The sequence below is a fragment of the Pyxicephalus adspersus genome, chromosome 9 (genome assembly GCF_032062135.1).
Source record: "Pyxicephalus adspersus chromosome 9, UCB_Pads_2.0, whole genome shotgun sequence".
In the NCBI taxonomy this organism is placed as follows: Eukaryota; Metazoa; Chordata; class Amphibia; order Anura; family Pyxicephalidae; genus Pyxicephalus; species Pyxicephalus adspersus.
Genome location: NC_092866.1, coordinates 49,093,148 through 49,107,298, shown reverse-complemented (window position 1 = coordinate 49,107,298; position 14,151 = coordinate 49,093,148).

Genomic DNA, 14,151 nt, shown 5'->3' with positions numbered 1-14,151 from the left:
TCCAAGATGGCAATGCTAGAACTCAGGCTCAAATTGTGAAAGAGTGGTTCAGTGACCATAAAACATAATTTTCTCACATGGATTGTCAACGATGTTCCATGACCTTATCCCCATTAGGAATCATTCGGATCTACTGGAGAAGACTTCATACAGCCATTTGACTCTCCCATTACTAATACAAGATATTTGGCAAAAAGTGAGTCCATCTCTGGACAGAAATAAATGGTATGACATTGCAAAAGCTTTTTGATACCATGGTGAATGCGTGCTGTAATTAAATCTACAGGTGGTCCAACAAAATATTAGAATGTTTTTTTTTTGGCCAGGCAATATCCGCCTAAGGTCCAGGGTACATCAAAACTGTATATTGTTTAGATGAAATTCCCAAGAAATATGTTTTTAGTATGCATATTTGCAGCAAGAATAAATAAAATGTGTCATATGATAAATATGCTTGTTGCAACTACTGACAATCCTTTCTAAAATGTTAGTTTTCAGGACTTTATGGTTATGTTTTGGCTTCAAAGTTTCCCAGGTCATGGATCTAGAATGAGTATAGAGATTAGGTATGATGCCACTTTCCTGGCAATCCAGATCTGTATTTCAACAAATATTACTGAATACAAACCAGTAATGAAGAGAGCAATACCAACCCCTTAAATCATTTATGAAGGAGCCACTTTATGGTCTGGTTACTACTGTGTACTACCACACTTCATGGTAACACTTGGTAATAGTATCATTGGTGAGCTTTGATTTCCCCTGATTTATTTCTTTACTAATTTTGCCACCCCCAAAATAAGTTATAATCAAGTTACAGAAGGTATTTACGTACCAGAGGAATTTGCATTAAATATAGAATGATTTATAGTTGTCCAGCCTTGATTCTGTAAATTAGAAAAAAATAGGAAAAAAAAAAAGGCTTTTAAGTGGCAACATTGAAAATAATAATTTAGTGTTAAACTATATTTGCCCCTTTGCTAGACATATCCCAACTAAACTAAAAAATACAAAAAGTGATACAGCATGCTCTAAGTCCAATGTATAATACCACATTGGATTAAATAATGGTAATAATATTGGGCCTCGTTACCTGAAGCCTTTCGCCCAGTGGCTTTATTTAGGGAACTTAATGTAGAGACTTATATAATTTGTTGATAACTGCTGAAAAAAGTTTTGTTTCCTGGTAGGTGGGAATGAAAAGTGATTTATGTGCTATAACATGTTTATCCTCGGTTGCAATGACTTGGGATGAATTATATAGACTATTACTATTCCTATATTACGTACTGACACTTAGATTAGATTGGAGCTGTATATCAATATATATTTTCCCCATTCAAGTGTGATCCTGGAGAGTCCAGGTGGGTAAAAGTATAAAGTCCAATAGTATATATTGTTGATTTGTGGGATGGCAAAAAGATTTGAACGAGCTTCAAGAAGTTCCTGAGGAAAAGCTTAGTACAGCTACATTGTACACCATGTTACTCGATGTCAGAAGGGGAGAAATACGAGCTGAGCTTCTGCAGCCAGGACGGGGGGGGGGGGGGGGGGGGGGGGGGGGGAGAAGTGTTAAAAGAAATAGGCAGAGAGGGGGCTTTTGTGGCAATCAGAACATGTATATTTTTACTTCTATTTAAAGAAGTTGATTGAACAGAAAAATTGTTTTTGATTCAAGTATTGGAGGCGAAAAAAGGCCAGAGTAATGCTACTAAATTAACATAAGTGCAATGATGAAATTGTAGAAAAGGACATAAACGTCTCTGGTTCCAACGCATTTCGCCATTAGGTTTCCTCAGGGGAGGTAGAGACAAGTAGCAGCATTTTTACTCAGAACAGAGACATTCCAATTGGGTCTCAGGAGATGATATTACAGCACTTAGTAGTCCAATACAGGAATTATCCAGTGGTGATACAGATCAATTGTTAAAACAAGATAGGGATCAAGATTCACTTATGGAGGTGATCCCAGTAGCTTGAAACAGCAATGAGTAATGGGCAGAGACAGCAGAGCCTAAATGTTGGTGTCTGAAGAGCCAGAGTCCGCATGTGTGGGAGGGGTAGTGAGAAGATTGACAGGGGCTAAGTTGTTACGCTCCTCTCCTTGCCTGCATTCGTAAGCAAACTTGGAGCCCCCAGATCACAACGAGAGGTGAGCTATGTTGCCACCACTGTGCATAACAAGTGCACAGAAATGAATGTGCCATGCCTTGTGGTGCAAATGTAAACAAAGGAAAGTTCAGGTACTTGAATGGGTTGCCTGGCCCCTCCAAGCGGACAGTACGAACAATACAATGCACACCTGCAAAAATGTGAACCCAGCCTAAAAGTTTCTAATAATTCAGAGTTTCTTTTTAACAGGAAGACACCGGTAGTATTTCTGAATTACTTATCTGGAACATTTAAATGACAGAATATGGAATAAGTAGAGACAGACATAGCCTTGCCTTTCAGTAGCTGCAGGCATATTAAATTTTTACATCCAGGATATGTAGTCTAGCTCTTAATACTTAGGGATGGACAGTTTCAGAGATATACAAATTGCTGGATTAATATAATGAAATAAACGACTTCAGTGAAAAAGCCTTATATATGCTGCTTCAGTAACAAACATATTGTCAAGCTGAAGGGACCAAACACTCTGCAATATCCAACTCTAAACTTATTTGTAGACTTATTGTAGACAACTTCTATACCTAAAAAACACCGTTTTTTTATTCTGAAAGGTCAAAAACATAACCTGCTTTTCCTAAATAAAATGTCAAGAACATTTGTTTTGTGCCAAAAATATGCTCTACCTTGCCACCTCCCATTATCATTGCTGTTGGCTGTGATAATTGTATACTGACCTAGTGACTTCAATTTACTAGCTATTTACTAGTTAGTAGTATTACTATGGTTGTTGTTTGAATACAGGTAGATCATAAATTTGAGCAGAACATCAGTAATTCGGTAAGGTTCTGATAGAGCTGAACAACACTGCTATTCATCAAACATTTGTTTAACAGGGTAGCGTCCCCTATACTGCCATGATCCACAAATGACTGGTCAAGTAAGACCAGGAGACTTGGGCAACCATCTTTTGGCATGTTTTACCTGATGGTGTAGGCCCCACCGTGGCCCTATAAGCAGCATATATGGGATCCAACAGTGTGCATATATTTGCAGTTACACAGTCTTTACAATTCTTTATCACTATTATTATGTCACTATTATACTATCCTAAAAAGCGACTATTGTCACTCTTTTGCCCCCCCCCCTCCTGAAATGAAAGTATATAAGCGTTAGGGACTACGGCAGTTAAATTGTTTGTACAGTTTTGTAACTTACCTAGTTGGGGCCAAGTTGATGAGATAGCTTCCTCTAATTAACCCTCCTGTTCCATACCCACTGGAGTTAGTGTTAGGGTGCTAAGGAGAACAATGGGTCAGGATGCAGCAAAAGATTAGGACATTAGGACAGCAGAGGAGTTGGGTTACTCAGAGCACATGCATACAGGATACTGGCATTGTATTCAGGTTTGGCAGATCCTGGCAACAACCTGGCAGTGGAGAAACTGAATCAAGGCAGCCCTCCATACACCCTATAAGCCTCACTGATGGCATCCAAATAGCAAAAAAGCGCCGAACAATTCTCAGGCGCCCGCTCACCCACAATACTAGCCAAAATAGCAAACGCCTGCAACCAATTCTGAAAAGTACGGGGAATCGCCCGCCACAGCCCCTTCTCATCAGGAACCCGCTTACCCTCACTCACTTTCAGCTCCCGCCCGCCAAAACGTTCAACAGGCAACAAAGAGAATATTTCAACATAATCCCCCCTCCAAATCCGATCCTTTGTTTCAGGCGCTAAGTGCGCGCCCAAAGGACCCTCAAAACAAACGTAAACCTTGCCCTTTGCACCATCAGCCACACCTGAAGAAACCCCCTCCCCGCTAACTTCTTTATCACAACCACCAGCAGCAGCCCCCCCTACCCCCGCACTCAGCTCAGTACCTGCCCCAACAGCTCCATCACTAAAGGCCACAACACACCCCCTTGACCCAGATCCGGGACCCCCAACCACCCTGGGAATAACCCCCGGGCCCTCCCCCCTCAATCCAGTATTAGCCCCAGCAGCACCACCACCAGGCCTACCACTAAATTCCACCAATAATGCCCGCAGACCTTGCAACAAATCACCCCCCCCTAAAGACACCCCGGGACCCTGCTCACTATCCTGACTATGCACACCCCTCTGCACCCCCATACTTCTCCCCACACCGCTATCCAACAGCACAGTATTACCAACATTCGTACCCCCAACCCCCGCCCCCCACACCCCCAGGTACTCACCGGGCCGCCGGGCAGCGTCCCAGCCCGCAGCCGCCGTACCGCCATTGCCCCTCACCGCCGGCTCCTCCTCGGTGTCCTGGATCTCCCCCTCCGATAAAGCCTTGTCTTCCGGACTCCGGCCGCCATCTTCGCCCTCTTCCGGGTGCCGACGAATGACGTCACTTCCGGGCGACTCCGCAAACCCGGAAGTCCCTCTACGCGATGATCTACGTACTTCCGGACCAGGACACCGCCCACTGGAATACGAGCCGGCATCCGCCTCCCGGGATCTACGCCTCGGCCGCCGATCCAACACCACTGATCCTTGGTCCTCCTCCCGGGAAGGAGCCCCAGCCGTCTCCAACGCGCGATCGGGCTCCGCTCTCCTCCGTCCACCAACATCCCTCCGAGTCTCCCGGCTGGGGGTAAGTACCTCCGACTCCTGGCCCGATGCCAACACCCTGCCGCTGCGTCTCAAGGGCCGGCCGCGCTCCGCTTCTCCCCGTAGACATTCTGGTGAGGGGTCCCGCCTCAGACGAGGATTCCTCCCGGCTTCTCTCCTGGGCTCCTTGGCGCGCTTCTTGACAGGGGGAGCCGGAGGGTCCCGAGCGGGGCTCCTACAGCGGCGCTGGACCCCGGGGGTCGTACGAGGGCTCAACCTCTCCGGAGGCCTGGACCTCCGAGCGGGTCTGGTAGGACGGGGCTCAACAATCTCCCCCCCATCGATCCCCCGCAGCATGGCAGCCATCTGGGATTCAAGCCAAGCTGCTCCACGAGTTTCAGCTGTCCTCCGCAGCTTTTCCATGAGTGCCTCAATATCCGCCATCAGCGCAGTCCCCAGCATAGATTTTTAAACAGCAATGTCCCCCCATCCCATGCCACCACCTTTTAACCCCTTAATTCTTCACCTCCCCTTTTACTCCCACCAATCCTGGACAATTATTTTCCCGCATTTTCCCTGTACATACCCATTTTTCTCTTTTTTTTCTATAACATTTGCATACCCTTCTGACCCCTTAGTCACATACCTCTGCCACGAGGCACCTTACATCCTCAACCTCTCCTTCCCCTTCACTTGAACTTTTCACCCCCTCCATTCAGCTCAGCCCTCAATGCCCCCCTTGTCATGTGGCCTTTCGCTTATTTTTTTTTTTTTTTTTGCTTCAGGCCTGCTAGACGTTTGTATGTTCTCGCCTATAATTATGTGGGTTTTCTTAGGGTACTCCAATTTCCTCCCACATCCCAAAAACATGTAGTTAGGTAATTTTCTTCCCCTAAAAAAAGTCTGTGTTTATGTCCATGGTAGGGACATTAGATTGAAGATCAGTTAGTGACATGACTATGCATTTTGTAAAGTGCTGAGTAATATGTCAGCACTATATATTATCTAGATAATAATAATAATACAGTGACTTGCATTTTCAAAATCCATTGTGATTTTTAAATCATGCACAACTCCAATAACTGGAGGTATTTTATATTTGCCCTAAGTCCAGCAGTGAAACACTGCCCTGCTTTATCATTGAACCAGACTAGCTCATCAGTAGAAGCCATCAGTAACAAGCAATATCATCCATTGCCTTCTGTACTTTGCACATCACCATTGCTCATTGTGCAGCCTTATAAACTGGTCTGCTATTTAACAACTTCTAATGGTATCTGTATTAGCAATAAAAAGAGCAGATTAATTGCATTTTATATTTCTTTTTATATTACAATCCATCTGAATAAGGTGATACAGGAAAAGATATAACTTGTCTGGCCTGTGTTAATCTTCCATTAACATGCATCCATTGTTTCACAAGCTGACCTTAAATAGAGATGTGTTAGACTGAATATTTAAAGTGTCATATATAATTGAATGAGCTTATTCTCCTGGGTAATACTTTTGAAAGAATAAAATGAGAATTTTTCTAATAGAATTGTTTTATACAACATGTGATTTTTCTATGATAATGCATTAAAAGCTTTTACAAAGCTCGTGTACATACACTTATATAACCTTTTTGTAATGTAAATTTTGACTGTAAATTGTTAAAATAGCTAAGGCTCTTACCAGGTATATTTCTTTTGCTTCCTTGCAAAAAGGGAAATGTACATTTGATATCAAAAGGATAACAACAGAATCACCCATATAAGTGAGTCAATTACAGTAATGGAGTTAGATCCTCACTGGCTCAAAACACTGCTGTATATTCTTGGGTGTGAAATTTTGGTAATCTGGACAGTGAGGTAAGGGATCACCAAGGATCGCTCATGTGACAACACTGTAAAATCAACACGTGCATAATCCCCACGACCCCCATCTTGTCTGATCAATCTCGGAAGGAGATCCAAGGATACGTTGGATCGTTTTTTCTGCAATAATAGCCAAGCTAAACTTTCCCACTTTCCCAAAGGCTCTCCAGAGAAGGATGAAGAAAACAACAGGAACATGGGGGTCCTTATGGCAAAGTATTTAGGACAGTATAGGTCAAGGTACCAATCATATGGGGTCTCAAAAGCAGCCCCAACATCACTGATTGGCTGCACAAAATATTTCCAATGTACAATAGTACAAAAAGCTTTGGAAAGTGTAGATTTGCTGCAAGAGATGATGAGAACCTATGGGCATCCTACAAGTGATGGCCAGAGAATGCAGAATTGCACTAGAAAAGGGTACTACAGTCAAAGCATATAACACCGGCTAGGCTGGCTTTGGCAAACCCTATCCTGTCCCACTATTGTTCTGCCCTGTCCTGCCTTTGTGCTGTCCAGTGTGATTATCTTTAACATCTTGGTAAAGAGAATGGAGGAGATTAAAGAGTTTGGGAAGTTTGAAATTGCAAAAGGTATACCTTAATCAGTCTAAGTAAGCACTCTCTTTTGGAATAAAAAATACGTACTGGAAGCACATTTATTAGGTTGTTCTCAGAGACATGCCACACTCTGCTGACTTTATAGCCCAATTTTGTTTGCTATCTCCTTTACAGCTCTGTATGTGTGTCCGCACATCTTTTTCATAAAAGTAATTTTACAGCATCAACATCTGGCTAGCCATAATTATTATATACACAGTTATTATTCTTTTATGTAATAAGCATAAGTAGTAATAGTTTATTTGAGCAAGCTGTTTTTAATGGATAGGTCACATTTTTCTGATAAAAAAATTAAATTTTAGTGATATCTAATTTCAGTGGAATTGTTATTTGATATCAATTTCAAACAGAATGCCATTCATCTAATATATAGGATAATGAGTACATCAGTCTTAGTAATGTATATATGAAACTTAAAGTAAAAGTGTGTGTTTTTTTCCTTAGCTTCCTTGAGTTTGTTCCACTTGGTGTTACTGTAAACCTTGATCTAATCGGTGAAGCCCTACTTAAGCTTTGCAGCCTTTATGCCAAAAATGACCACTCTCCACTGCGTATGTATGTCACAGCCCCTTTCATTTCTATCATGTGCACATATTGCTATGACTGACTAAACCTGAACTGAAGTTCCACTTTTAAGAATCCACGATTAAGCAGGCCATTTATGCAGAAAGGGACAGGCGACGTCTTTTCGGCAATAATCCCTCCTGCCTGCCTAATTGCTCTGGGTATCTTATAAAAATGGGGGGAAGGCTGTTATCGGGATTACACAGTGAAGAGTTCTGGATTGGATCTGAAGCTCAGTATACCATGAGATGGGAAGCACTGCAGGATATAAGGTAAACTCATTTAAAGAAAACTGAAACCATGCTTGTCCGTCAAAGCAGTATTGAAACATTTACATGGATAACTTTAAAAAAAGTTGTGTTATGTCCCAAAATTCATTGTTTATTATGTTCCAAATATTGGAGTGCCTAATATAATTTTGATAACCCAAAAATGAACACAATCACCTTTTTTACTTCACTGTATATGGTGAACATAAGTGTGAACAGTAGGTGTGTACATCAAACCAATTTTCCTGTATTATAATATTTTTTTTTGATCCAAAAAAAGGATTATTTAGAATTATTCCCTTTACTTCAACAAAGATAATTTTATTTGTTTCAAAGGATGGTATTACCTTTTGCAATTTACATTTGAAGGACACTGTTTAGACTAAGCCACACTTAGACCACCTATATTTGAACTTTATTAGGATCACATAAAAAATTATCTACATTGTTTGTGACCCACAGGTGGATATAGAGGATTTTCAGTGGCTTGTAAGATGAGTTGATTTTTTCCTTGTCTTTTTTTTCACCTCCTAATTCCATTGTTATCTCCAATTTTCCATTGTGTGGAAACAAGTTTTAGGGCTTCATTGGATTCACTATTGACAAATATAAGGAACAATAATAAATCATGGAATGGAGGAAAATTTAAATCCTTGTATAGAGCTGTCTGATCTTGATTTGTCAGTTATAAAATAAAAACTATTCCTTGGAAAAGGAAAGGACACAGTTGTGTTTGTAAGTTTGCTGAATGAAAGTTTTTGGGCCTTAGACTGTATAGATTGTCCTGGCAAAAATAACTGTAATTACCAATGTATATTTGATAGGCTTAGCTAGGGTTGGCACAAATCTTTGGTCCTTCAGAAATCATTCCATTTGTTTCCAAGTCAGCCTTCTTAAAAATATAGTTTTTAGTGTGGCACTTGAACATTTATTACATAAAAAGTAAATAAATATGAAAATAAAAAATAAATATGATATAACTACTGACGGCCATCCATGAAATAGAAATACAACCATCAAACGTTGATTTGTGGCATATGGCAAAGTCAGTGGGAAATAAGTTATTGGCACCAAACAAAACAAAACAAAAATTATAGCACCATATTCCTAATAGGTTCCACATGCCAAAACCATCTCTGGGGATGTGCAAGCACATGCAAACAAGACCCTGAACTTTGGCAAGATAAATGGACATCACATGTTGACAGCTAAATAGCTCCAATCATTATCATGCATATAATCATGCTTCCCTTATACAAGAAGAACATTAAAACTAAAACTGGCCTGAGACCTGAGAAAGAATAACATTGTGTTTCATATCTGTGAGCTAACTTCTTAAATGTTTATGGCAGAAATATTGTCTGCATCTGTTGCCTTTGCTGCTGGAAGATATCAATAAACTAGCAATCTAGATGAAGGACGTATCAAATAACATTGCTCCTGCTCCAAGATCAGAAAACAAGGTATTTTTAGTATATATATAGATTACTTATATGTAATTAAAATACATATAGTAACTGAGTGGTAATTCACCAAATAATGTAAAGTTAAAAACAATGCATAACTGTGTCCTTCATGCCTATTTTTGTTTTAAAAATAAGTACAATAAATGTGTTTAACAAAATTATAATGTGATGTTATGTTATAATAAATCTGGTTGTCTACAACCTCAATTACATTTTAATTGTTTTCGTATCAAACCTTACTCCTTTTTCCAGTGTAAATTATTTGCTGGCCTTTTTGTTGGCTTGGTTGGAAAGCTTGTCTGTTATATTTGAGAGAAAGGCCAAATGACCTCCTAGATGCTTAGGGGTCCCAATTGCATTATTGTACAGTCATGTCTTCTTCCCTACAAATTGTGATAGCAGCCAGTAGAGAGGAAGGATACAGCATTTGATCCCATTACAACTTTCTGATAAGCAGTAAGAATGCAGCTATAATCCCATTCTGGGTTCTCTTTGACATTTGGAATGGCCACTCACAATGTCACAATGTTTATTGGATGTGGGAGGAATGTAATTATGGGGAGGACATATAAGCTTCAAGCAGATAATACCCCGGCTAACATTCAAATTGGGACCCTAATGGTTCCAAGCAACACTGCCATTGTGCTGCCCAAAACGCAATTATATGTAATAGTAAAAAAAAAACAAAAAAAAAACGAAAACCATTCAACTTGGAAAAACAAAGCTAATTACATGTAGGAGTATTGCACTGCAGTAAATACTTAATGTATTCTACCTATGCATTATTAAAATTGTTCTATATTCATGTTCCTGTATGTGATTCCTTTTTAAACATGATATGATGTCAATCTTACCAATATAAAAACAATGGTTGTACCCTTACCCTCTTTTCCAAGTCCTGCTCCTGGTTCTTTGTATACTCATCTCAGCCTTGCTGCTTCCAGGCTCCTTGCTTTACAGGTCCTGGTACTCCAAGGAAGAGTTTTACTGCAACAGGGAGGCTGGGAACAGAGGAACTGAGATAGGAATACAAATGAAATAGGTTTGTTCTATATTTTGTAAAATAATAAAAACTCCGTATTATAATAAAACGTGTTTCATTTAATAAAATCCATAATACATACAAAGGTGTTTATATGATTAGTTAAAGAAGATGACCCAGCAACAAATGAATTAAATCTTTTAAATCAAGTGGGAATGTTAATAGAAAATTGCAGTAGAAATGTTGAGGGAAAATTATATATAATACAGTGGGGAGTACAATAAGGTACAAACAATTTGTAGTGTCTAGGTCTCTGTCACTTCCATAATTTATTGAATGCAAAGAGTTCTATTTCACATTCAATCCTCTGGGTCTGAGGGTATTCATATTATATATCCAGTCTGTTTCTGATATTGTTTTAACACCACCCCTTGTTCTTGTGCACTTGTGGTTTATATAATGAATGTTTTTTCTTCCCATATATGTGCTCTGTCATCCATGTCTTTAGTTCGCACTTTGTTTGTCCTAGGTTTTGTAGTCTACAAAGTCATTGGATCAATATATAACTTCTTTGATAGGTGTCACAGGTCATAAATTTATTGATGTCAACATGTTGGACTGAATTTTGTTATATAAATGGTGACAGTGTCCCAAAAAAGGTCAGAAATAGTGTTGAAATGTCAGGGAAAGTGTTAAAGCCTCCAGGGAAAGAGTGTGTTAATATATTTGTATAGGTTTTAGAAGAAAACCAGGTTTTTTAGACCCCTGTAGCTGGCCAAGGAAAGTGAAGGGTGGGCTCCTTAGCCCAACCCTGATTTGGGGATATATGCACCTGCACTGAGGTGCAAGGGAAGGAAGGTGATCAGTCGGAGGCTAGGAAGTGATCAGCCAGAGTGTTCCAGGCTGAGAGAAGAGCCAGAGTGTTCCAGTTCCAGGCTGAAGAGAGAGCCAGAGTGTTCCAGGCTGAGAGAGAGCCAGAGTTTTCCAGGCTGAGAGAGAGCCAGAGTTTTCCAGGCTGAAGAGAGAGTCAGAGTGTTCCAGGCATGAGAAGGCAGCCAGTGGGTTCCAGGCACGAGAAGGGGACAGAGCTCCAGGAAATCCAGCAGCCAAACAATACTACAAAGCTGTGAGTTCACAGTACTGATATAGTGTTTGCGTTAGAAAGGGCACCAAGCGGCGTAGCCAGATGCCCAGCCGGGCTACTGTTTATTGTTTTTGTTGTAAAGTTGTCGAGAGTGTGCTGTAACACCTGGCTAAATAAACATAACCGCGGTTCTTTTGGACATTTGCTGTTGGTTGCCTCTTACTTGCCCTGCAAGCATCCTGTTACCATGACCAATCCCTCTGTGCTATGTCACAATATATATATTGGCAAATTAGTTGATTTTTAATATGTTTTGCACAATATCTGCTTAAGCTCAAACTTCACTTTAATGTCATGTTTTACCTTCTTTTCATTATGGTTATTGGCCAATTTTGACCATCCTAAAACTTTGGTATCTCAAGATGTCTGTGTGTGTGTTCCTTGATGAATAAAAGGTACATCAAGTCAACTATTGCTAAACACCTTTAGTAAACATTAGACCTAATTTAAAAATTGGGCCAATTAATAAAGATAAACTATCATGAAAGAAAATGAGTCATGTACTGGAAACATTCTGGTTTTTGCCTGGAGAATATCTCTTTTTGCTTAGGCAATGGTTCTGATTGACAGCCGTAGATCTTGGTCTGCTGTTAAGTAGACCAGGGACCAGAACATATATATTAATTCTTTTTTGGGTCATTTCCAGAGCATCCCATGGTTGTTTTGCTTCCTGTGGACAGAGTTTCAAAACAATACATTTTGCAAAGTTTCAATGTCCCACTCAGTCTTTAACTCCTTGAACCTGGACTTTTTACCATGGACCCCATCCTCTACTCCATCCTCCATAGAAATGCTCCCAGGTATTGCAAAAAATCCGTGCATCTTTTTCCTCAAAAGAAAAAGTAGTTGGGAAGGCTAACATTTAATTGTTGTTTAGATTAAAGGTCTAAAGACCTTAAACATTATATACATATATATATATATATATATATATATATATAATATATTTATTAAGATACTCCAGCAGCCAGAAGAAGGAAATAGTTGAAATAATTACACATGTACAAAATGTCATTGGCTTTGTGAGATGTGCTGACCTTGATTCGCATAGCAATTCTTATGTGCCTTGCCAATGTCCCCGTAGACCTTTGTTACTGTGCACTGATGTAAATCAGGTCTGAAGGAGTGTAAGGGAGAGATAGCCTTAACCTTCGCCTGTCACAGGAAAAATAAACCGATAAGGCCGCACATTGCGACTTCACTTTGGGCCTCTAGATGGAGATAATAGGTTATTTTATGCTCTGCTTTCTTTGTAACAAAAGGCTAAATTCCACTTTATTATTGGACCTGGTAATCATTGTCTCCTGTATAAAAAGCAATAGGAAATCAAACATTTTTCGCAAGCTTTGAGGTTCCGTAAAGTGTTTAATTTTGAATGCCTGTTGACAACTGGGGAATTCTCAATATATATTTATACATATATCTATTTTATTATTTTTATCTGAGCACTGCAATAAATACCCTAAATGCCTTAGTGCTTCAGCTTGTCCTGTAGACACCTGCATGATGTGAGCATTTCTAATTGACTGTACAATGGATTGACATTGTGTGGAATATTGTTTTCCTTTCTGCTTGCATGTGAGCAGCTGATGGGACCCATGGTCAAGCCAGCACTCCTTGCTGTTTTCTAAGTTTCCTACTATGGACAATGGAGCAGATTGGCTATTTTATTTCATCCTGATACCAAGCCTTCCATCTTTGGAGTCACCTGCTCGAAACATAGCATAAAGTGTTTGATGTTACTGCTTGTGGCTGTGACATTTACTCTGCAGTTGGTCTGATCCCTAGCTCCCTCTTCTCTTGACATGTACACATGAATTACCAGTACAACATAACTGTTAAAATTGTTCTTTGAAAAACTAAATGCTCTTCTTACATTTGTTGTATGTGATTCATTTTTTGATAAAACTACAAACTGGTATAGTGCATTTTCTGTACTAAGCAATCCTGAACCAATCCCAATTCATGTCACTGTCATTTTTGCTGAACATGACAGTGTAAATTTGGATGTGGTGGAAAATGTAAATCAGTGCTTTCCAACCTTATGGACACGTTTGTTTTGGACCTTCATAGTGGAAGGCCAGCTACATTAAAGCAGAATTGTGAGTATGAAAACATTTATCCAAATGTACTCCTTAATAGCCAATTACTTATCCTAGTTCACCCTTAAAGTTAGCTCTATTACCATTCATGGCACTTTATTATTATTACAGTATTTATATAGTGTTAACATATTGTGCAGTGCTGTACAGAGTCCATGGTCATGTCACTAGCTGTCCCTTAAAGGAACTCACAATTTAATGTCCCTACCATAGTCATATGTCATTAATACAGTCTAAGGTCAAGGGGGAAGCCAATTAACCTTACTGCATGTTTTTGGAATATGGGAGGAAACCAGAGTACCCAGAAAACCCATATAAACACAGGGAGAACCTGTATACTTTATGCAGATGTGTCCTGGCCAAGATTCGAACATTCAAACCTGGGACCAAGTGCTGCAAAGGCCAGAGTGCTAACCACTGAGCCAACATGCTCAGTTACCTTTACCATCCCCC